Genomic DNA, 25,399 nt, shown 5'->3' with positions numbered 1-25,399 from the left:
TGGCTTCCTACAGCTCTTAGAATTAAACCCCTAAATCCTCACCCTGAGCCTCCAGGAAAAGTCCAATCTCTATGTGGTGGCCCAGGAGGTCCTGCCTGATCTGACATCCGCCACCAGCTCCAAGCTGACCTTGATCTCCAACTGAATGAGTCACCAGTCCCCAGTGTCCCCAGTTCTCATCCTCTGTGCCACTGCCCATGCTGTTCCCTGTGTCTGATGCTGTTCCCTGGTGTAAAAGAATGGCAACCCTAATTCCCTGCCTGGGAAACACTCTTTCCAGACTTGCAGCAAAGAGCTTCTTTGGGGCTTCCCTGGTGGCGCAGTGGTTGAGAGTCCGCCTGCTGATGCAGGGGACATGGGTTCGTGCCCCGGTCCGGGAAGATCCCACATGCCGCGGAGCGGCTGAGCCCGTGAGCCATGGCCGCTGAGCCTGCGCTCCGCAACGGGAGAGGCCACAACAGTGAGAGGCCCGTGTATCGCAGAAAAAAAAAAAAAAAAAAAAAAAGAGCTTCTTTGAGGCTCCTTCCCAGCTCCTGACTCTAAGCCCCTGCACAGCAAGTACCCAGTGCCGAAGAAACCTCCATCTTGTGCTGTCATGGGTGGTCTTCTCTCCCTGGTGACCCTCTTGAGAGCAGGAGTCCCATTTGATTTATCTAGAGGCTACCCAGATCTGGCCCAGAGTAGACACATTAATATGTATTAGTGATTACTGCTGTGATGAATATATTTTTCAAGCTCCCTCTGTGGCCTGGTGCCTTGCTCTAAGCTCTCGTATTAGTTTGTTTCTAATAAATCGAGCCAAAAGGAAAGATCCAGATGCCTCAGCTTCCTCTGCAACTCCCCATGCTCCAGTCTGAAGGTGGAACGCTTGAGGATTAGCATGTGAGCAGTGGAAGGAAGGCCCTCCTACCAGAAATGACACAGGAAGTGGGGGAGATGACAGGGCTCACCACCCCAAGAGAGGCACCTGAGTATCTGAGTACATGATCCATCCAGAACAATGTGGGTCTTCATTCCAAGGCTACCTTGTGGGTCTCAGGGGACTCACACAGGTCTGAGGCTCCCACATCACCTTCCTTGGGCTCCTGTCAGCAGTCGGGACAGGGTTAGCATGAGGTAGGCTATGTGTGCTTTTAAAGATAGGTGGGACCCTGAGGAAGGGACAGGAAAGACCCCCAGCACAGGGTCCCTAGGGGTGCTGGGCTCTGCCAGATAGGTTGGCAAGACCCTACTTTTAGGACTTAACACTTTATCTTGAGGCCAACATCTACCCTCGTCTGGCTGGGTCTCTGGGACAATTCCAGCTCCGCTCACACACCTGCCCAATGGCTGAGCTGCCCCTGCTTTCTGAAGGGAAAGAGGAGGCTGGAGACACAACTAAACTGGGAAGAGGGACAGGTGAGAGGAAGGCTGTGTGGCCTCAGGCAAGTGACTTGATCTCTCTGAGCCTCAGTTTCCTCATCTCAAAAATGTAAGTAATAAAAGCTCCTGAGACCCCACACAGGGAGTACCCAACATGGGGCCTGGCCTCCCACTCTGCTCCACGCATAAGGGTCATGATGGCGATACTTTGGGCAAACCCAACTGGCTTCTGAAGAGCAGGAAGAAAGGCCAGAGGGGAAGAGAGCAGCCCAGGGAGGACAAAGAGCCTTGGCCCAGGCAGCTGGGGAACTTGAGACCATGGTCCCACCTCCCCATACCCAGAGAGGTTCCACTTTGGACCTTCTGGGCAGCTGCGGGAATGGAAACCAGGCTCGGGCTCTGGTGGTGATAATGCTCTGAGGCAGCTCTTGGCTCTCCACACTGAGAGGCAAGGCTCAGTGGCATGGATAATTCAGGGGCTGTCACTCATCCATGAGACACTCTTACCAGGTGTGGCTGAGCCCCTCAAATTGTCTCCTGCCCCTGATTCACTGCTAGCTCTATTTGGCTTTGGGGGCTGTGAAACTTCCCGGCCCCTGCACCCTTGCTGGAGGAAAGGGTGGGGTGGGAGCTCAGGTCCGGCACCCTGGGGGCAGCTCACGGCTCCAGCACAGAACAGACCCACCAGAGCCGCCACGATTTGTGGGAGGGTTCCCTCCAGCCCAGTTTCAGTGTCAAGTGCTTTAGATCAGCATTTCCTGACTCTGCACAGGTCTGGAGTAGTGTGTCCCCTATTATGGCTTCAAGATCTTGAAAGGGGGCAATAGTGTTCAAAGCAGACAAAACAGAGGTTGTGAGTTCCCTGGGGTCATGGAGAGCAGTAATAATAATAGTAATATCAATAAAACATTAATAATAGTAACAGCTCTAATTTACTGAACACCAGCTTTATGCTGGACCTTATGCTGGGTCCTCCGCCAGCATTCTCTCATTTACTCCTCAGTATGGCCCTTCAGGAAGGTAGCATTCCACTTATTTTACGAACGAGGAAACATTTAAAATGGTGAAGGTACTTCCTCCATTATCCTATTTTACAGACTAGGAAACAAAGACCCAGAGAAGGCAAGCCACTTGCTTGAAGACAGCAGTTAACAGACCAAAATATAATCCCAAGGTTACCTGACCTTCCTGCTCTTAGCCACAGCTGTTTCCTTCCCAGCAAAATCTATGCCAGTCACTCAACAAACAGTTGCTGAGCCTTTAAGAGACTCCAGAGAGTGGCTGGGGAGACGACAGGAAGATGATGAGTCCCCACACCCTTGCAGGTGACCAGCTAACAGGGGAAAGACACTGAAGGTTCCCTCACTCCCAAGGGCGGCGAGCGTCAGGTAGGGAACTGAGGGGAGACTTTATAACAAAGAGAGTCTACCTTCTCCCAGAGGTCAAGAGAGCCCTCCTGGTTAAACATGATGCTTTCCAGGCTGCACAAAACTTCTGGTTCTGAGGGGCAAGACAGACATTCGCTGGACAATCACATAAATCCTTTCTATCGCTTAAAATGGTGGGTGCCACCAAAGGGTCAGGCACTGTAAGCAGGGCCCAGCAGGAAGACACATATCCCTGTTCCCTGTCCCCACAGACTCTCCAAGCAGGAGGCAACAGCAAAAGTTACTTTCCTGGTGGAAAAGCCAGGTTCCTGGCATGATCCTCACCTCCTCCTGCCAGCTCAGGCCCCCTTTCTCTTGACCTCCCAGCCACAAGGAGGAGGCTGGGGCAGCTCACGTGGGACCCAGACAGAGCCTCTGCTTCGCCTCTCTCATGTGTCTCTTGGAATTATCGATTCTGCCACTGGAACAGCCAGGATAATTTTGCTCAGCTTCAAATACCTGGTTCTCATGAATTCCTTGGCCAGAAGGTTATAAAGTTTCCCCTAAAACACGGGGGAAAGATTAAGCCTGCTTATGGTTAATAATACACTGTACCATGTCCATCAAGCTGCCTGTCTGCTATTGAAAGTTTGCTATTAGCTACTTATTTAAACAGCCTTGCAAGTCTTCCAAGGAAAGTGCAGTCATGCATTTTCCCCTCCTTGCTGGTGCGAATGACTACAGACAAACATCAATTCGCTCTGCAGATCACAGTCACAGTAAATAACTTTTTCAGGAAGCTCGAGATCCCCACAAAGGCTCCGCCGAGCTCCCATTTCACACAACATCAATGTTTGGCCTCCGAGAAATAAAAGTTCTAAGGTGTCCGTCACTAGGGCAAAATTATCAACTGTCAAGTCACTTTTCAGAGAGAGAATAAGGAGCATTTTAGGAGACATTTCCTCCTGCAGGAAAAAAATATATATATAGATGGACAGGCATTACACCCACAAACTAACCACTGGCACTTCCCCCCTAAAAGCCCAAGTGTCCATCCCCCAAACTTCTGGCCCTTGACCCACTGCCTCTGGGCAAGCAGAAGTAGCCACAGCTCAGAGCAGCCACTTCTGGCTGAGTTCAGGGACTTCAGTGACTCAGGCTTTGGGTTATTTTTACTTTGTCAAAGTGGGTTTTTTCTCCCCCCACTACTTTTAGAAGTGGCAGACAAGGCTTGTCTATTATAAAATATTTGTTGCAAACACACACACACACACACACACACACACACACACACACACACACTCTCTCACTTGCTCACCACCCCACACACAGTTCCCGTCTGTGTGAAAATCTCAAGTGGCTGTGGTGTGTGGGACAGGAGATAGGGAAGCTGAGACACCCTCCTGAGCAAACCAGGGTTATGTAATGCTCTGGGCCTCGTACTCAGCACAATTCTGCTGGAGTCAGGAACCCGGAGGAGACGCCATTTTACAGATGGGGAAACTGAGGCATGGAGGAGCCTCAGGAAGGGAGACGGAACCAGAGAAGTGGACTTGGACATACCTACATTCAAATCTCAGCTCCACCACCTACAGCCACATGGCCTTGGGCAGGTAACTTAAACCTCCTGGAGCCTCAGTTTCCTTATCTGTAAAATGGGGATGGTAGCAGTCTCCAATGCACAGGATCACTGTGAAGATTAGCTTCTAAATACATATTCATTAGTTTTACGATAAAGGGCTCAGACCCTCCTATCCAATCGCTGGCAGTAACCCAGGCTGGATTTGAGAGGAGAGAGCACTGTTCTCGGAACACCACATCCAGCCCTGATTCTAAGCTTGTAACTTCAAGTCATGGCTGTCCTCTCAGTCCCAGATTCTCTGTCCAAACAATGAGACCCTGGACTCACGAGTCTCTAGCATTAAAATCCTTATGTGATGTCTTCACAACCACCTCGAAGGGAAGGTGCTGTTATTATCCCCAATTTACAGACAGAAAAACTGAGGCTCAGGGAAAAGCAAGTTTTCAAAAACCAAGGAAACTCGAACAACCACAGACCTTAGCCCAGCCTGTGCTCCTCCTCTCAAAAGCAGCAAAAACCCCAAGTCTCAGTTTTTTCCGGCAGCATTTAAGACTAACACTTGGAGCCCTTTTTCCTGCCCACGGTTGAGGGAGTCATCCCCACACCCCCTTCCCACTTCCCCAAAGAAATCCTAACAAAGCTCAGAGTGAGAAGGACACGTGCTTGCAGCATTTTCTGAAAACGTCTGTACTGAGCTGAAGAGCGTTCCCCACGCCCACACACAAATTCATGTCCCAACTACAGCCAGAACCTCCAATTATGACCTGATTGGGAAAAAGGGTCTTTGCAGATGTAATTAGAAAGATGAGGTCATACTGGATTAGGGTGAACCCCAAATCCAATGACTATTGTCCTTATAAGAAGAGGAGAGGACACACAGAGAAAGGACAGCCATGTAACAATGGAGGCTGAGATCCGAGTGACACAGCTGCAAGCCAAGGAACACCAAGGACTGCCGGGCACCACCAAAAGCTGAAAGGGATAAGGAAGGATCCTCCCTTAGAGCCTTCAGAGGGAGCGCGGCCCTGCTGACACCTTGATTTCGAACTTCTGGCCTCCAGAACCGTGAGACAACAAATCTCTGTTGTTTTAAGCCACCCAGCTGGTGGTAATTTGTCATGGTAGCCCTAGGAAACTAATATAATGCTATTCTATGAAAAGTGCATAAAACCATGGGTGACAATTGTCTGGGCTTTGGGAAAGTTCCAGGCTGGCTGGGGTAAAAAATCAAAATGGGCCCTGTCAGTTGGGCTACCAAGATGAGGTGGTCCAATCCTGTACCCCTCAATGGCCCCATGGAGTTTCTCCCTGTACTAGAGGGGCTGCACAGGGAGTACAGGCCATCCGGTTACACTTGACCTTGGCCAGCAATGACCCCAGCTGTGTCTCCTCCAGACATTCGTGGAAAGGGCATGGCTGAGTCAGGAAATTTACCCTGGCAGCTTTCGTGCGGTAAATATCACTTCCCTCCCTGAACAGTAACACCGAGGCCAACCTCCCAGAATTATTTATTGCCAGCTGCCTCTTACCGAGGCCATTCTCTGTTCCAGCACTGTACCCAGTCGCCCTGCCCCTGGCTGGAATGGACTCACTGACTCTTTTGGCAACCTTCCGAGGTGAGTCTAAAAGAGTGACCCCTTACACTGGTGTGCAAATTGAGGCTGCGAGTGGCTCCAGTTAGCTAGGACATGGCACGGCCGGACATAGACCCCAGTTTGTTGGACTCCATCACCCGTGCCCCTAACCCAGAAGACAAAGAAGGCGGTAACATACAGAGAGGCCTTGGCACACAGCAGGAGCTCCATAAATGCTGATGCTTGTTTTGGAACCTTCAGTTTGGTGATGGCACTGTTTCTCAGCACCTCCCCTGAGATAAGCGACAGGAGGGAAGAGAGCCCCAAACTAGTCTTTACAAGGAAAAGGAAAGAAAACCTGTAGTCGGTATCTGTGTTAAGCAGATTAGAATGTGGCACCTCTGAAACACCACTGGACTAAATAAGAGAGCTCTATCTTGAACACCAGGGGCCTTGTCCCCCTGGGAATACTCACGAGCTCTGGGTGGGGGTCGGGGTTCGGGGGTTTTGCTGTTCCCTGTAAGGCGCTGGCTCAGGGAGCTTTTCATTTGACCCTCACTGAAGCCAAGGATGCCAAGAGATAGGGAAGGGGGAAATCACCCCTATGTTACAGAGGAGACTGTGGAACAGAGAGGTAAAGGGGCCTCCCCCAAGTGGCCCAGCCCAGAACCCAAGTCAGAAATCCAGCTCACTCAAAACGCCCCCTTATCTGGCCCCTTACCAAGCTCTGTCACTTCCCCATCAGACATTCACCAATGTCCTGAATCTATCCACTTCTATCCAAGTCCACTCCCACAACTCTGCTCCCGTCCCCTGTGATCGCTCACCAAGACGCTGCAGTACCCTCCACTTGGAGGCTCGCCTCTGCCCCCCCTCCACTCCACACAGCTGCCAGAACCACTTTTCTCCAATATAAGTCTATCTGCACCACTCCTCTGCTCAAAACCCTCCATGGCTCCCCATCCTCAAGATGCAGTCCAAATTCCTTACCCACCTATGAGTCCCCCTGGGATCCTTCTAGCCTACTCTGGGCTGTCTTAACAGAAAAAGATACTGAGGGCCAGAGTGACTGGGTTCTGCTTTATGCCTGTTTAATGTTAAAGTATTACCATCCTGGTTACAGTTCCCCAAAAGCACCTGCACACTCTAACCTCTGAGACTTTGTACCTGCTGTTCCCTCTCCCTGAAATGTCCTTCTATCCTGTTTCCCACTCACCTGGCAAAAGCCCAGTCATCTTTCAGCTCTCAGCTTAGGTGCTGCCTCCTGCAGAAAGCCTCCCAGGCCCCCTGGATGTCCTCTAATATAGCATGTGCCATCCTGCTCAGGAAACCAAGAGCTAAGCAGAACTCAGGTCCAGGAGATCACATGCCCCAAGGAGCCATGTCAGGGCATATAATCCAGGAAGGGGGCTTTGCTCCTCTGGCATACTCTGCTCAGAGCTCTGAACCTCAGGGCAGATAGATCAGAGTTCCCAATTAGACCTCAAATACTGCCAGTGGTTTTTGTTTCCTACAGTGTGTTATGTTTTCTTATTTAGTCCTCATTATTATCCTCATTTCTCAGATGAGGAAAGTGAGGCTTGGAAAAGAGAAATCACTTGCCCCAGCTCACAGTCTGGTGATGTGCAAGGCAAGGACTCCACTTCAGCGTTGCCGGACCTTGCTGCAGAATCTGTGCCCTTGACCGCCGCATCACGGGGCAGAAGACGCCCTTGAAAACAGCAGCTGTGCAAGACAAATCAAAGGAACTATAATCACCACCACAGGATGCTAGAGGTGGGAAGGACTACACCTCCACCTGGAACAACCCCAGTTCCTTTTCCATCCTGTGCCTCAGTCTTCCCACTTGTGAAGCAGGTATAATAACACCAATCCTGCAACATCCTCGCATAAGGCAAAGGAGTGGGGTGGGGAGGGGGTCATGACTCCTGAGGTCAGCAGGTCACTTAGAAGCAGCCAGGTGGGAAGCCTAGGTTTACTCTCAGCCACCTCTCCCCTACAGAGCTGTCAGTCACTTAAGAGGTCATCCACAGGGCCCAACTAGGTGGTCAGACATCATGTGACTGTGCATGAGGGAAGTGAGCTTCCTGGCTCTGCCCAGCATCCAACCCGCAGAAACTCAGAGATGCATGTCTAGAGGAAAGAACTCAGGGTTTGGGGCCAGACACTCTCAGGTTTGTGTCCCACCTCCACCACCTGCCAGCTGTGAGTCTTCAAACAAGTCCCTTAACCTCTCTGAGCCCGTTTCCTTCCCTGTAAAATGGTGATGTCACATCCATCTACTTCACGAAGCTGCTGTGAAAACTTGAGTTACTGTACCAGAGTAGGGGTTCAGCCCACTGTATCTCCCATAATTAATCAAGTGCTTTCAGTCCCTCATTTTTTTACATTGAACTTCTTATTGTGAGATAATTGTAGATTCAATGCAATTATAACAAAGAATACAGAGAGATCTCCCATACTTTTCAGCTACTTTTCCCCTTGGTAATAACTTACAAAGTTGTAGTAAAAAATCACAACCAAGATACTGACACTGACATAGTCAACATACAGAACATTTCCATCACCATAAGGGTCCTCACACTGTCCTTTTAAAACCACACCTACTTCCCTTCCTGTTCCCATTCCTAATCTGTTCTCCATCTCTGTCTTCTCAAGAATGCTATATAAATGGAATCATCTAGTATGTCATCTTTTTTGAGACTGGCTTTTTTTACTCAGCATAATTCCTTCAAGATTCATCCAAGTTGTTAGTGTATTGATAGTTCATTCCTTTTTACTGCTGAGTAGTGTTCCATGGTATGGAGGCACCATAGTTTGTTCAACCACTGACCAGCTAAAGCACATCTGGGTTGCTTCTACTTTGGGGCTCTTATGAATAACGCTGCTGTGAACATTCACATGCAAGTTTTTGTGTGAACTTCAGTTTCTATTTCTCTGGGATATGGTCTTTCATTCTTAAACCCCTACATTCATATAATTTCATTCATTCAACCAAGATTTACTGAGCACCTACTATGTGCAGGAGCTGTTCTCGGTGCTGAGGACAGAGCAGCAAACGAGGCTGACAAAGGCCCCTGCCCTCTCAGGTAATACAAAACTGAATAATTGTGCAGACAGCTTACTGCAAAGTCCACTCTACAACAGAAATGGATACAGTTCTCTGATTCATGATAAAATCAGCAGATGCTCCCATGAGCTAGGTCAAGTGCTAAGCGCTTGAGTGCATTTTCTCAAGGAAAAAACATTATCCTCTGGTGAAACCTGCACTGCCTCAAGATGAAGCGACAAATCAAGGGGCCAGAACACTCTGTGGCAACTCTTCATTCAGGGTGTTTTCTGCAGGAGGCTCCTTGTCATACTGGAACGAGCCTATGACGTTCCCACTTCATAGGCCTTAGGAAGCACCAACACCATCACCTGACAGCCTGAATAACAGTAAGCAACATTTTCTGAGAATTTACTGCACATGCATCATCACTTTTAATCCTCATAAACCATAAGCTACTCCCAGAGATAATAGCACTACTAGGCCATTTTACAGAAGAGGAAACTGAGGTTACAAGAGGCTAAGCAACTTGTCAAAGGGAATACAGCTAAGAAGGGCAGAGCCAGGAGATGGACCCTCAAGGACAGAGGAAGGTGATTTGATGACCTAAAAAAGGAGAGCTCTTCCTCTCTTGGTTCCGCACCCACTTCTGTGATGTTAACTGTTTTCCTCTCCTGGGCACCACACACCTCATTAAAGGCCCCAGGCAGTGACAGTTTCCAATACAAATTGGACAGTTCCTCATTAACTATGAAAGACCTAAATGCTGATCACCTCAATCAATACGTTCTAAGCTCTCAACATTATAAAAAGAAATAATTGGGTCAGCTGAACCTCTTCCCTGTGATCAAAATGTTTCTGTCCTCAGTGTACCTTTGGCCACTCGATTCCAAACACCAGTGGGTTCAGCATTTTCTCCATCATGAAATAAACTTCATCTCAAATCCTGAACTCCTGACATCCACTGCTCTTGTGACAATAAAAATGCCAGCAAAGATGTAATAGGAATATTTAAGCTCCAATGTCACCAATGTCTTCAGCAGCTGCAGAAAGCTTGTTCTTGCTCACCAACAGGGGATTGGCAGCTAGGGGACGATAACTGTGCCCATTCTCAGAGAGGCCCCAACATGGCGCTGTGTTGCTTCTGGATTAAGTAGAAGGAACCCAGGAATTATGCTGCTGGAATAAGGCTGAGCACAAGGTAGGAACCTCTGGCTTCTCTGTCAGCTGCTTCTGTTCCTTGATTTCTGATCTCATGCGGTTAAGACATCTCCCAAACCAATGCTTGGCACAGAAAGGCTTTCTATCCACATTCACTCATTTGACAAAAAGGCACTGAGCATCTGTTTTGTGCAGGTCCTTGCTGGAAGGTGGGAAGACGGCAGGGAGCAAGAAGACTTCTCAGACCTTACAGTTCAATTGGGTAGACAGACCCCAACACAATAAAAAACCCAATACACAATTACAAATTGAGATAAATGCTGGGAAGACAACCCAAGGGTGCTGACAGAAGAATAAAGGAGGAAAACGTGTTTTAGCAAAAATGGTCAGAGAAGGCCTCTCCGTGGGGAGACAGGAGCTGAAGGAACCAGCCAGGGGAAGAGCATCCTGGGCAGAAGGAATGGCGTGTGCACAGGTCCTGGGGCACAAACAAGTTTAGAGGAGTTTGGAAACTAGAAGCATTTAGGAAAGTCTCTAGCTTTATCGCCTTTCATGCTCCCCTTCTCACTCACTCAGTCCCATCCATACTGTCTTCCGTGATGTTCCTCAAGCCTTCCTAAACACATCTCCCCTTCAGGGAATGCCCAGAACCCCCTCCCACAACTTTCTGCACGACCCACTCCAGATGTGTGCTGGTAAATGCGTAACAACCAGATCTCTGGGAAGAAAGCTCGAATTTGTGGCATTTGCCAATTTCTGTGGTGTAAACACTCCCACCCTGGCTGATTTCAAGCTACCAACCAGATATCACTAAACAAGGATCTGGGAAGAGATGGGTGCAACTGGCTCTCGTGAGCCTGTGCAAGCCAACTCCAGCACACCACTGGCTTGCTCCCTCATTTCATTCAGGCCTTTAAATGTCACCTCTTGAGAGAAACCTGTCTTAATTCCCCCCATCAAAAACAGCACCCCCCACCATCCCCATCCTCTGCCCTGTTTTACTTTTCCTCCCCTTCTCTCACCTGGTATTCATTTATTTCTCTATCACCTCTCTCCCCTGACTAGCAGGGCAGCTCCATGAAGGCTGGGAATCACTAGTGTCTAGAACAATGCTTGGCACATAGCAGCTGCTCAATAAACATTAAGAGATAGAAAGATGATGAGGCCTGTGTGTCTGCGCTGTGGTGGCATGAGGAAAAGATGGGGCTAGGTCTGACTGCCCATGGTCTGGTAACTCTGATGTGGACATTGACTTTCCCCTGGGAAGCTTCTGAGCCACTGGGCAATGAGACTGATTTGTGTTTTAAGATGCCCCCTTTGGATGCTGGGTGGGGAGAAGCGCAGAGCAGGTGAAAGCTGAAGCTGGGAGCCCCCTGAAGATGCTTCAGTGGCAGAGAGTGGAAGAGACCAAGAGACACCTGTCAGCCGCATTCCAGAAGAAGAATCCTCAGGACTTGGGGGCGGGTGGGGTGTGGGGACCTTAGCTGGACCCTGAGGCCCCCCTAAATCCCTGGCACACAGCAGGAGCCTCTCCAAAACGGGGTCACCGGAGAGCTTGGGTGACGGCGGGCCCAGCAGGCCATCTGCCAACCCACCCACCACGTGGTTCCTCATTATACAGTGCAGTCACTGCTGCCAAGCCTTCGGAGCCACTCTTATACCGTTTTGCTTTTAAAATAGAAGTTTCCTGTGAAACTGCAAATAATTCATTGCCGAGAGTCCTTAAAACGTTCACAGGTATTTAAAATGCTATATAATCAAGTTCGCAAAAATATAAAGTGTAAGCGTTAAAATACTTTAATGTTCTAATTAAAACTGACCACTTATGCCCTGGCACTGACTCCTGTTTACTATTTCCGTAATAGCCGATGGCCTGATCTGGGGAAAAAAAAAAGTTTTTTAATTGGCCTAAAAAAAAAGAAGAAGAAAAAGTCAAGTTTGCTTTAACCAGTGATGCACTGAAGAAACTAAAACTCACACTCACAATATATCCACAGGTTTCCAAACTGCTAAGGTATGGGGGGGTCTGGGCATCTGTGGGTCCAACCCATCCTGCTCCCCTGGAAACAGGGAATGGGCAGGAATAGGAGAAAAGAGAGCAGAAAACCTTTAAGTCTCAGGGTTGTGAGAATGCCCACAACCTCAGAAGCCACCAACCACCCCACTCCACCAATTAGGTCCTCACTATTGAAGGCCAGGAGGGAAATTTTACATATTTGTAAAGTTTAAGGAGATGAGTCAAGGCTCCATCTGCTCCATAAACCCTGATCTCTATCAAGCACAGCCATGATGCCTTTGCTGTTCCCTTGCACTTCCCCTTGCAAAGGTCTACTCAATCTTCCATTCTTGGCTCAAATGTCACCTCCTCAAAGAAGCCTTCGCTGATTATCCCCACCCCAGTATTCAAGGAAATTGTCCTGTTGTCTGGTCTGCTCTCGCTGTTCTTCTGTGCCAAGGGGTGGCCTGTCACCCTGCCCCTACAAAAGTCACCTTGAATGAGCGTGTTCTCTGGACCAAACGTGGACCGCCCTGTCAATGGCAGCCCTCGACCGGTTGCTGGACCTCTCCTCCCAAACTTGGCTCCCAGCACACGAATTCCCTTTCTTGGCACTGAGAACCATCTGTAATCATATATTATCTGCCTATTTTCTTGTTCAGCGCCCCCTCCTCCCCTGTGCTATAATTTCCATGAGATCAGAGGTATTATAGGTGCCCAGGGTCCACCTGTGTGCACACAGTAGGTGCTCATTAAATGGCACAGAAAATGGTCCTTTAGCTCCCACCTGAACCTCAGTCTTTTTTTAAAAAAATGCCTCCTATTTGGCTCATTCATTAACTCATTCATTCATTCAACATCTCCCCCTTACCAAGGACCCACTTTGTGTCAAGCCCTGGAGATACCACAAGATGCAATGACTCTGGGGTCCCCCAGCACCCTTTACCCCAAAGGGTTCTGCTTCCTTTCCCATCTGCTCCCAGTCCCATGGACCTGTCAGGCCCGGGGCCTTGGACTCTGGCCCCTGAAAGTCCAGGCTCCACCAACTCTCTCCACGGGCTCCTTGACCTTCTGATCCCTGGCCTCCTGGTCCTTGTTCTCAAAGGCCTCTCGCACCTGCACCCTCCTTCCTCATTCCTGCCCTACTTCTGGGCTGCATCACTATTCACCTGCATGCTGGCTGCTCCCTGCTCCCACCCAGTCTGACACAATGGTTCTCAGCTAGGGGTGACTGTGTCCCCCAGGGGACATTTGGCAATATCCGGAGACATTGATTGTCACACTTAGGGTGGAGGCAGCTGGCACTTCAGTGGGTAGAGGCCAGGGATGCTGCTTAACATCCTACAATGTATAGGACATCCTCCCACGACCAAATGGCCCAAAATGTCCATAGTGTGGAGGTTGAGAAACATTGTGATAAAAGATCTTTTAGGGCTTCCCTGGTGGCGCAGTGGTTGAGAGTCCGCCTGCCGATGCAGGGGACACGGGTTCGTGCCCCGGTCCGGGAAGATCCCACATGCCGCGGAGCGGCTGGGCCCGTGAGCCATGGCCGCTCGGCCTGCGCGTCCGGAGCCTGTGCTCCGCAACGGGAGAGGCCACAACAGTGAGAGGCACACGTACGGCAAAAAAAAAAAAAAAAAAAGATCTTTTAAGCACAGCTCCAAATATCTCCCTCTCAAGGTGCTCAAACACCTTCTATAGCTCCCTATGGCCTACCAAGCTATCCAGCAAGGTCCCTTCATGACATTCAGGATCCTGCATTCTCCCAACCTAATCCCCACATCTCTCTTTCACACACAAACCAAGCTGGCCTGCACAGTGCTTCCCAGGCTTGGCCCTAGTCATCCAACCCCGGGGCCCTTGCCCATGTTGTACTCTCCTCCATCTGTCAGCCTGTCAAGTCTTCCAGCTTTCAAGGCATGTATTAAATGTTCCCAGGATCCTTGGATGATCGAACCTCTGTCTCTCCTCTGTGCCCATGCCCTGGGCTTCAATTTCCCCTGGGCCACCTGCTACCCCTGTCCATTCCAGTCACTACTGTTTGTGGGTTCTCTAAGACTCTTTGGGAAACCTGGTCTCACTCATTTCTCCCCGCCAAAGTACCCAACACAGTACCTGGTATATAGGAGGTACTCAAACACCTCTGCCCACTGAAGTTTCAAACCCAGAAATGTCCCAAATGCAACCAGTTCAGGTCATCAGCCTTTTATTTGGACTGATTCCAATCCCTTTAGTTTTGCCCTATAATGTACTGCGATTTCCACTTTCTCTCTTTCCCCTTCATCTCAGCTCGATGCAGAAGCCTGAAATGCTCTGTCCATAATGTGAGCAGAGACAAAGATGCTACCAAGCTACCTGCTGTCCCTGCCCAGACAACCCCCAACCTGCCTGGGGGCAGTCCTGCTCTTTTTCTTCTTTTTTAAATTTATTTTGGCTGCGTCAGGTCTTAGTTGTGGCAGGCGGGATCTTTCGTTTTGGCGCCGGGCTTCTCTCTAGTTGTGGCACGCAGGCTTAGTTGTATGTGGGATCTTAGTTCCCCAACCAGGGATCGAACCCACGTCCCCTGCATCGGAAGGCGGATTCTTTACCACTGGACCACCAGGGAAGTCCCAGTCCTGCTCTTTTGCAGTTGATTTCAAATGACAAGATAAAAAATTCTCAAAGCTGAAAACCTGGGCCTCCCTGGTGGCGCAATGGTTGGGAGTCCGCCTGCCGATGCAGGGGACGCGGGTTCGTGCCCCGGTCCGGGAGGATCCCACATGCCGCGGAGCGGCTGCGTCTGTGAGCCGTGGCCGCTGGGCCTGCGTGTCCGGATCCTGTGCTCCGCGGCAGGAGAGGCCGCAGCGGTGAGAGACCCGCGTACCGCAAAAAAAAAAAAAAAAAAAGCTGAAAACCTAAAAACCTCCTTAAGAAAGCCAAACACAAAAGTCGCCTATAATCTCCACCACCCAAAGAAAATGCAAAAGAGACGTAGGAACTCTTCCACTCAGAGGTAAGGGAGCTGGAATATGTATACACCACCTCCTGAGATTGAGTGCTGCTCCCGAAAGTTACCCAGAACTTCTGGCCTGCCCCACTCTCAGGAAAGTGTTCTTAAGGTTTTGAACATAAGCCCCCAGGGGACAGAGATACATCACCAGCAGGTGAAAGCTTGTCAGAGGACACTGAAAAGTCCCAGATGCTTTTGCATCTGCCTCAGGCTACACAGTGACCGACCTCCACCCCAACATGAATTCCCGCTGCATCTAGCAACCGTCCCTCATTTTCATCTGGGGATCTCTATCCCATCCCATACCACTCCCTTCCAGCTGCCGTGAACATCTGCTTTTTTGGCAAGCTAGCGTCAGAATCTCCTTCTTGTGGGTGGAGAAGCCCCTCCTTACATGAGTCTTGGTGGGAGGCTGAGTCGCTTTCTGTTGCTTGCAATTAAGAGTCTTGGATGGGGTTCCTCCCAGACTCTAGGGATGAAGGTCGAGACCCAGGTCTAGGCCAATGAACAAATCTCATTCACCTGTCCGGGGAGGCTCTGCTTGTCTGATTTACAAAAATTATACACTATGTGCTGCTCAGCTCCAGTTTTTATCCACATAACAATGTGCTGAGGATGTTTCCCTGGGACAAAAAATATCAACTGGTCTTTCTCTTCTTAAAAGTACTTCCCATACTTTAAAAAAAAATGAAAACAAAATCAAACGAACTTTGTTTGGAACAATTCTCCCCTTGAGAAAGCTGGAATCCAGGTGGTATTTGCAAACCTTGGCTAGACACTCTGGGTAGACGGTAGTCAAAGGCAAACCAGAGGATCATGCCCCACAACTGCAGTAGCTAATCAGGACTGGTGACAGGGTGACTACAGCTGGTCCTTGGGTCTCAGACACTAACTCCATTTCTCAAAAATGCTGCAATAACCAGGGGGCCTTTATTATTCATGTTGTACTTATAACTAAAATAGCTCCTATTTTTTGAAGAATTACTGTGTTGGGAGATGTACCAAGAACTCAACATCCACAGTACTGAATCTTCACAGCAACTCTATGATAGCTACTATCAACAGTATTTCCATTTTAAAGGTGAGGAAGGGCTTCCCTGGTGGGGCAGTGATTAAGAATCTGCCTGCCAATGCAGGTGACACGGATTCGAGCCCTGGTTGGGGAAGATCCCACATGCCGCGGAGCAACTAAGCCCGTGCGCCACAACTACTGAGCCTGCGCTCTAGAGCCCGTGAGCAACAACTACTGAGCCCACATGCCACAACTACTGAGCCCACATGCCACAACTACTGAAGGCCGCGTGCCTAGAGACCGTGCTCCGCAACAAGAAAAGCCACCACGATGAGAAGCCCGCGCACCACAACAAAGAGTAGCCCCTGCTCGCCGCAAATAGAGAAAGCCCACGTGCAGCAACGAAGGACCCAATGCAGCCAAAAATAAATAAATTTTAAAAAATAAATAAAGGTGAGGAAACTAAAGCTCAGAAAAACTTACCAGTAGTTTGCTGAGTGCTTACTATGTACCAGGCACTGTTCTGAGTGCCTTACATTGATTTATTTCATTCATTCCTTCAACAGATATTTGATGAGCACCTACTATGTGTCAAGCTCCATTTTAGGTGCTAGGAAGACAGCAACAAGCAGAACAGACAAAAATCTCTGCCCTGCTGGGGCAGCTTTTTTTTTTTTTTTTTTTTTTTTTTTTTTTTTTTTTGTGGTATGCGGGCCTCTCACTGTTGTGGCCTCTCCCGTTGCAGAGCACAGGCTCCGGACGCGCAGGCACAGTGGCCATGGCTCATGGGCCCAGCCGCTCTGCAGCATGTGGGACCTTCCCGGACCGGGGCACGAACCCGTGTCCCCTGTATCGGCAGGCGGACTCTCAACCACTGCGCCACCAGGGAAGCCCGGGGCAGCTATTTTAATGGGAGAAATCAGTAAACAAGTAAACGGTTAAAAGCTATAATATGATCAATCACGTTAAGTGCTAAGGAAGAAAAAAAACATATAGCGTGGAAAAGAAGAATAGGGTGTGTGTGTTGTGAAATTTTAGTTAGGGTGGCCAGAGAAGGCTTCCCTGAGAAGATAACTTTTGAGTAAAGACAAAAGTGAAGGAGCAAGCTATGCCGACATGTAAGAAAAGAGAGAAAAGCAACAAGGAGAAGGCCAGAGATCACCATTATTCCCATTTTACAGATGCAGAACAGAGGCCCAGAAAACAGACTTAACTCAAGGTCACACAGCAAGCAAGTGCATGCACCAGGACTAGCACCAAGGACTTCTGACACTAAATCAAATAGTTCTTTTTCCACTGAGATCCCTCAGTGAGCAATTACTTGTGCCACACCTAAATTAAGATGCTTGTGAGAGTGTGCCTGTCACCAAGGAGAGCTGGGAAGTGAGGCGGGCTTCCTCCCCCACAGTCCTGAATACACGTGGACACTCCCAGGCCTGTGCACACTCCCAGGCCTGTGCACACACACAGGTGTGCATGCAGGCCCTTCTGCCTCCCCAACAATGCAGGCACAAGAACAGTGTCGCTGAGGGATGTGCAACGGTTAAGCTAATAAATAAAGCTGCCCCATCGATGGTTCCTGGAGCAGATCACTGGGGAATGAGGGATTGCTACTTGTGCTGGGAAAATCCAGCTTCTCAAAGACCCAGCAAGTCCACAGCCTCAACTAACGGCAGCAGGTAAGATGAGCTGAGCTGGAAAGAGAGGGGTTGGGGCCTGAGAAGGGGCTGGAGCCACCAGGCACAGCTATGTGATCGTAGGCAAGGGACAGGCCCTCTCTGAGCCTCATCTATAAAAACAGAGGTGGTGGGTTTCCCTGGTCGCGCAGTGGTTGAGAGTCTGCCTGCCGATGCAGGGGACATGGGTTCGTGCCCCAGTCCGAGAGGATCCCACATGCCGCGGAGCGGCTGGGCCCGTGAGCCATGGCCGCTGAGCCTGCGCATCCAGAGCCTGCGCTCCGCAACGGGAGAGATCACAGCAGTGAGAGGCCTGCGTACAGCAAAAAAAACAGAGGTGATAATACCAGTCCTTGCTCCAAATGCCACTGCAAGTCCATCCTGGTGAATGTCACAGCACATCACAAGCGGTATGGACAATTCTGACCAGGTAACACATGCCTGTGGCATAAATTCAGAGGCTACAAAAGGGTACAGAGGAGAAAGTCAACCTCCCACCCAGCCCATGTCCCCCTGCCAGGGGAAACCAACAACTGTTGGCAGTTTCTTCTGAGTCCTTCTAGAAAGTTCTATACCAACAATTATTCTCACTTGCTTTTATGTGCAAAGAGCAATTTGTCTGAGGTCACCAGCTTGCAAAAGGCAGTGCTGAGACTGGAAGCCCCCATATCTATCTGACTTCACAGCCCAAGTCCCCAACCTCCGTACCACCCTGCTTCTAGCTGTTGCAGTCTCAGGAAAAGTCTGGAAGACCAGTCCAAAGACAAGCAGGGTTCTGCCACAAAGAATCCCTCCACTCCCCTGGGACCAGGCCACTGCCGGCTTGGGGCTACAGCCCTCATGAGGCCAGGCCAGGGCCCCAGCTGGCCCAAGCACCACATCCTCTTCTTTAGCCACCTGGCCACAGACCAGAATTGCTGAATCTGTCCCCTTCTCCCCACTCTACCCTGTGTCTCTGGTCCACACCCTCATCACCACTCACTGGATGGTACAGTAGACCCCTCAGCACAAGTCTCCCATTTCCTACAGCCCACTCTCCTCAGAGTGACCTTTTCTAATGCAAAACTTGAACAAGCCACTCCTTTGCTCAGAACCGTTCCAGGGCTCCCCATGGCACTGCAGATAAAGCCAGTCCTCCTCCCACCTAAGCCAGCCCCTGTTTACCTGCCCAGACTCCTCTTCCATCTCTCTCCCTCTTGTCACCCACTCATCTGCCACCTGGCCTTACCTGGCTCCTCTAGCACGCCAGCCTCCAGGCCTTAACCCTTGCTGCCCCCCTCCTACCTGGTGCTCTCTTCCCATTTCTCTTTACTCAGATCTTCCTTGACCACCACTGAAATGAAATGATCTTGTTATTTTTCCTCAGAGCTTCCTCACAAGACTTTGCATGCTTTATAATCATATGCCTTGTTTTTCCTTCACTGCTTGCCTCCTCCGGACCAGAATGTATACTCTATGTGGGCAGGAATCTTGTCTCTGTCAATAACAGCTTCATCCCTGATGCCCAACGCAGTGCCTGGCACACAGTGTGGGCTCAACCGTTTGTTGAATGAATAAATAAAATGACCAGAAGCAATACCCTCCATAATGAACCTTCCATGCATTCAACCTGCTCACTGGCCCACTTCCACACCATAGTTTTGAAAATCTCAGAGGACAGGGCTGGAAATCCCAGCTCCCCCTGGTGGTAAAATGCCTTTGCCACCCCCTGGCTATCGCCGGGACTCCCTTTGTCTCCTCCCTTCTTCTGTGCTGTTACATTAAGCAAAATTTCTCCATTGGCAAATAAATGCTTTTTCCATCAATAACCATGGATGACTAAATCAAACCTTTAGCTGCTGTTCTTATCTCTTAAACAGATCCATGGATTTCCCAACTAATCAGAAGTGAATCAAACACTGCCATTTGAGGTGGGAGATAATCTGGTCAATTTCTTCCAGGAGGAGGGATCAGGGTAGGAATTTGCTTATGGTCCCCCAAAAACAAACACTCTTGTAAATAAAGCCGGCCTCCATCCTGTCTCCACAATGCTACTCTTACTGAGTGAGTCAGGTGTTTGGCTGATTAAAAATTGATCCATTTCAAAATCTAATCAACAGAATAGGATTCTTTCATACGTTATCAAGAGAGCTGCTGACATCGAAAACCAAACCTGTTATTAACCCATGAACTCCGATGACCCGCTGCTTGCTGCTCCGCGGGACCGTAAATTATTCAGTGGTCCAAGACCAGGGCTGGCGAGCCTGATGGATTTAGACGAGGGCGCAGTCCAGGGGGTTCAGGTCAATGGCGTGGCCCCATCGGTCCCTGGGGGCTGGGTTCCAGACACTCAGGGTTTTCGTATCATGACTGTGAATACATTACCCCTGTCCACCTGGGCTCTGCCATGGCTATGCCTTTGACAGAAAAGCCTGTCTCAACTTCCCAAGTAGAGAAGGCAGGCTGGCCCAGGCCTCAGGGAGCTGCAGGGCTGGGGAACAACATTATCCCTAAATCTCAAGTTAATAAATTATTTTCTTTGAACTACAGAAAAGGAAAAAATAAACAAAGACAAGGGGGAGCCTGGGTGCATTTTGCAAACAGTTAGGAACAGGCAATACAGTCAGTTCAAATATTTTACCTCCTCATGCAAGGAAGAGCTCTGTTGCAATGGGACTGTTTAAAAGAGGAGATGAAAAAAGCCAGCCATTGGCTGTTTATGTGTCTGGCGGGACCCAGAGGGGCCATGGGCTTTCTGCCAACTTCTGGACTCTTTGACCTTGAATTAAAGCCTCATTAAGAGTCATATCTTACAAAAACAAGAGCAGAGCAAATAAAGGATTTTTTTAAAAGGACACATACCCACGCCAAAGTTTCCATCCTGCTAAGCAAGCAGGAAATCCAGTGGCAGCAAAGGCTGTACTTGGCATTATTTTGGGGCCCGTATTCCACCAGCTGAACTGATTAGAAAGAAGGATTTAGGGGGGAAAATGTAAGAGTCTCAGGCAGGGTTGGAAGGAGACGGGAAACTGGGATAAGAAATCTGGACCGTCTGCCAAGTGATAAAGGGGACTGAGGCAAGTCACTTCCTTGTTCTGAACAAGGAGACCCCAGAGGAGTGTAGATGCCATCATGGGCTCCTCGGAGCAGTTGCTGGGAGAACCAGCAAGGCTCTGTGGGCTATGCAGGCAAACAGGGTCAAATCCAGGCTCTGCACTTCCTGGCTACGTGAGCTTGAGAAAGTGACTCAATCTCTCTCAGCCTTAGTTTTCTCATCCATCATATGGGAATAACAAAACAGCTATGTATTTTAAGGTAATCTTTGAATGGGAGGCACATGGGAATTACTCAAATGCTCAACGAATGGCATCTGTTGTTTTTGTTGTTAATATTATTGCTATGATTATGCTAGGCGTTCTGCACTCCTTGGAGGAGTATATGATAAAGTTGGTGGTAAATCAGCACCCTCCTCAACTGCACTATCCCAACCCAAATGCTGAACCTTCATAAAAATAATGATTGTGACTTTCTTCTCCAACACACCAGGCTTTAGTGGGAACCCCAGAAAGTACCTATACAATGTGTTTAAGCTTGAAGGCCCAGGTCCTGGGTTCAAATTCCAGCTCTGCCACTTGCTGGCTATGTGACTTTGGGAAAGTGAATTCACCTCTCTGAACCTCAGCTTTCACAACTTCTAAAAAATGGGATGATTATAATATGGATCTCATGGAACTAAACTCACTTATTAGCATAATTCCTGGCACATAGTAAACCCTCAATTAATGCTAGTTGTTATCATCATCATCATTATTATTGACTCAGTTTTCTACTTGATCAAGTGATTATTTTGTTCATTTACTAGTGAAACTTGAACCTGGCAGGCGCCTCATGCAGAGTGACCCTGGGCAACTCACTCCACCTGTCTGATTCCTAACCAACAAGGGTAAATAATGAAAACTATAAACTCCAAAAGACAAGGCTCCCATCTGGCTTGGTAACAATACTATTCCCTCAGTCTTCAGAACAATGCCCAGGCTACAACAAGCACTTAAAGAAAGAAAGAAAAAGCACTAATTAAACATATTTGCTTGATGAGTTATTTCCCAGAAAATGTCTGTGCCCAGCACAAGCTGTCAGCACCAAATGGACGTACAAGAAAGGTAAACACCTCCCTCCCCAAACCCAGACCCAAACTCTGAAGACCCCCTTGTTGCTAGAGGAAGCACCTGGCCCCCACACCAGCCTAAACAGCCGGGACACTTCGGCTCTGCCCCAGAGAGCATGCAGGAGGTCAGAGAGAGGCTGTCTCCCCAGCCAACAAACTCTTACAGACCACCAGGAATCCTCTCTTAAATAATAATATATTTATAAATCTGAGGCCCCTTCTGACCTCTTCTCAAAGCAAAAGCATCCTCTGAAGGCCCCGGGACATGATCATATTGATCTTGTCTGGGCTGTAATTTCGTGGCTTTGAGTTGAGCAGACAGGGTCGGCCTGCCCAGCTGGCTGTGGCCGGGTGGCTCCGGGGTGCCCAACAGCAGCTGGGATGAAAAAGAAATCAGATCTATCCTCCAAAGTTGGGGAGAGCAGCTGCTGCAGGCCAGGCTAAGGGCGGGGACAGGAGCTGTTGGCGGACATCTCCTCCTGCCCTCAGGCCTGGCCTGGCAGCCTCTGAAGGCCCACGGGAACGGAATGAATGGACCACGAGTCCCTGAGGCTCTGGTCAGGCAGGGACATAGCGAGGGGTGCAGTTCTGAGTCCAGGCCCTGCCCCTTGGCCAGGCTGGACCTTACCTGGCCAGATGGTGGAGTCTCAGGAGGCCACAGGCCTGGGCCCAAGGGGCACTGTGCCCCCAACAGTGACAGTCAGAACCTGGCAGACACTTTGAGCTGAGACAAGCTCTCAGGCCAGCCAGGCCCTCCCTGCTGCTGAGGCTGCCGTCTACTGTTTACCCGCTGCCTGTTTTCCTCATGATAGGGCTTCCAAGAAGTGCAGAAATAAATCAATGCAGCTGGTCCTGGTGCCCACTGCCCCCACCTTTCTCTCCCGCTGCCAAAGTTCAGTGCCGCCTCCTGTAAAGCTGGGGTGGGCTCTGAGCTGGGCTGAGGGGCAGCCGGAAGTAGAGAACCCCCCCACTCCCCTGCCCATGCTGGAGGCCTTGAGCAGAGGTGTCCCAGGAAAGGCCAGTCAAGGCCAACCCTTATCTTCACCCGCAGGAGAGAAGTGACCAGGCAGGGAGCAGCAAGGAAGAGTTTTCCCTGCCCCACCTTCCACACAGCACATCACAAACACAGGAGAGTAGGAGTTCACCCTGAAGCCTTGGCTCTGAGTCACCTGGGGCCTTGGTTAAAAATTCAGAGTCTCAACCCAGCCTTGGGGACTCAGTTTCAAGAGATCTAGGTGGGGGCCAGGATTGGGCACTTTAACAAGCCCCTAGGTGATTCAGCTGAGGAGCCAAGTTTGGGAAACCATGTTTGTGTGCTAAGATGCAACTTCCAGAATGTTCAGCACTGCGACACTCAGATGAGACAAGAACTGGAATTAAGAGGATAGCTAGATAAAATACAGGACACCCTGATCAATCTGAATTCAGATAAACAACAAATATTTTTTAGTATAAAAATCTCAGGGCTTCCCGGGTGGCGCAGTGGTTGAGAGTCCACCTGCCGATGCAGGGGACAAGGGTTCGTGCCCCGGTCCGGGAAGATCCCACATGACGCAGAGCAGCTGGGCCCGTGCGCCATGGCCGCTGAGCCTGAGCGTCCGGAGCCTGTGCTCCACAGCGGGAGAGGCCACAACAGTTAGAGGCCCACGTACCGCAAAAAAACAAAAAACAACAAAAAACAAAAAACAAAATCTCAAATACTGCATGGGATATACTTTTATTAAAAATTAATTGTTGTTTACCTGAAATTCAAATTTAACTAGGCATTATTATCATTTTTTAGATTTTGCAAAATCTGGCAGCCCAAACTGAAAACAGTTTACCATTCCACACCAAAGAACTACTGACATAAACCACAACTCATCCACATCAGAGAATATTTATGGCCACTAAAGTGGATAGTAGCAGTCAGCACAGCACTTGCCACATGCCAGGCCCTCTTCCACATGTCTCACATTAATGAATTCAAGTAATCTCCAAATAACAGAGGCCAGCACCATTATTGTTCCTGTTTGACAGAAGAGAAAACTGAGGCACAAAGAGGTGAAGTCACTCAGCCAAAGCCACACAGCTAGAGAGAGGCAGAGCCACAGATTAAACTAAAGGAAGTCAGATTCCAGTGTTAAGTACAGATTTAATCACTTTACTGCTCTGTAATGGAAGAATAAATGATAAAAGATACACTAGACCATGTAATCTAGCGTAAGGTAGAATAATACTTACACCTGATTTCATTCCATAAAATTTATATATAAATTATAAATAAAGGCATTAGAAATAAAGGTTAGAAGGTCACACACAGCTGGCAGAAGTACAAACTGGTACAATCACTTTGGAAAAACACCGCGCATATACTATAGTGAAGCTATGCAAATAACTCCCTGTAACCCAGTAATCCATTCCCTGATATGTACCGTGGGTCTCCACCAGAGGTGATTTTGTCTACCCCTGAGGGGACATTGGGCGATCCCTGGGGACCCTTTGGACTGTCACAACTTGGGGGATGCTACTGGCACCTAGTGGGCAGAGGCCAGGGATGCTGCTAAACATCCTCCAATGCTCAGGACAGCGCTCACCACAAAGAACCATCCAGTCCTAAATGTCAACTGTGCCAAGATCAAGAAACCCTGATTTATACTCAAGAAAAACACATGCACCCATGCACCCAAGAGACACTCGGGAACCAGTGTTCCTAGAAGTGCTGTTGGTAGGAGCCCCAAATTGGAAGCCACCCAAATGCCCATCAACAGGAGAAAGGATGAATAAATTGTGATCTCCTCACACAGCAGAATGCTAAATGGGAACGGGAATGAATGAACTGCAGCTACACACAACAACGTGGGTGAATCTCAAGAACATAACGTTGGTGAAAAGAAGCCAGACGCAAAAGAGCACATGCTAGGTGATTCCTTTTACATAAAGCTCACAAACAGGCAAAACTAACGTGTGCTGTTAGGAGTCAGGATGGGTCACCCCTGGGGCAGGGGTTGGCAGTGATAGGAGGGGCTTGATGGGGCTTCTGGGGTGGGGGACAGGGATGTTCTATTTCTTAATCTGAGTGATGGTTCCATGTTTGTGACAAGTCGTTGAGCTGAACACATATGATCCATGTCCTTTTCTGTATGTTTGTTACAAAAAGTCTAAAGAAATCGTGATAAAAGATTTATCTCAGAAGCGGCTGATTTTTATTTTCTCCTTTTTGCTTATTTGTTCTTTCTACAATTTCCATGTTGAACGTGTCTTACTTTAATGAATGAGGTCAACAGCAAATACGTTTGTTTATTCATCAAAAATTTGCTGACCCCTGCGATGTCATCCCTAGCATGGGGCCCTTGGGGTGGCAGTGCAGGGAGGTGAGGGCATCCCTGCCCTCAAGGAGCTCACAGTCTTGGTGGGGGTAGGGAGAGGATGTAACTATTGTACAACCCAGGTCTGGGTCACAGCCAGCAGTCAGGTATTTCAACTGTCCAGTACAGCGTTTTAATCA

General features: G+C 49.1%; 1 protein-coding gene across 4 annotated transcripts in view; it reads right to left on the bottom strand.

Annotated features, from left to right (window-relative positions):
- The window catches only part of CUX2 (cut like homeobox 2), a 269,432-nt gene that overhangs the window by 211,657 nt on the left and 32,376 nt on the right, over nt 1-25,399 (bottom strand). Inside the window, exon 1 of one of the 4 annotated variants that reach the window (XM_081252629.1) lies at nt 22,541-22,581. The exons of the other annotated variants lie outside the window; for them this stretch is intronic. The gene's annotated coding sequence lies outside the window, so the exon portion shown is untranslated. Of the gene's footprint in view, nt 1-22,540; nt 22,582-25,399 lie in introns of those variants that run through there. 4 annotated transcript variants of the gene reach the window in all.

Source organism: Mesoplodon bidens (genome assembly GCF_964165515.1).
Source record: "Mesoplodon bidens genome assembly, chromosome: 13".
NCBI lineage: Eukaryota > Metazoa > Chordata > Mammalia > Artiodactyla > Ziphiidae > Mesoplodon > Mesoplodon bidens.
Note: the sequence above shows the minus strand (reverse complement) of the source record. Positions and strands in the feature narration are given on the sequence as shown.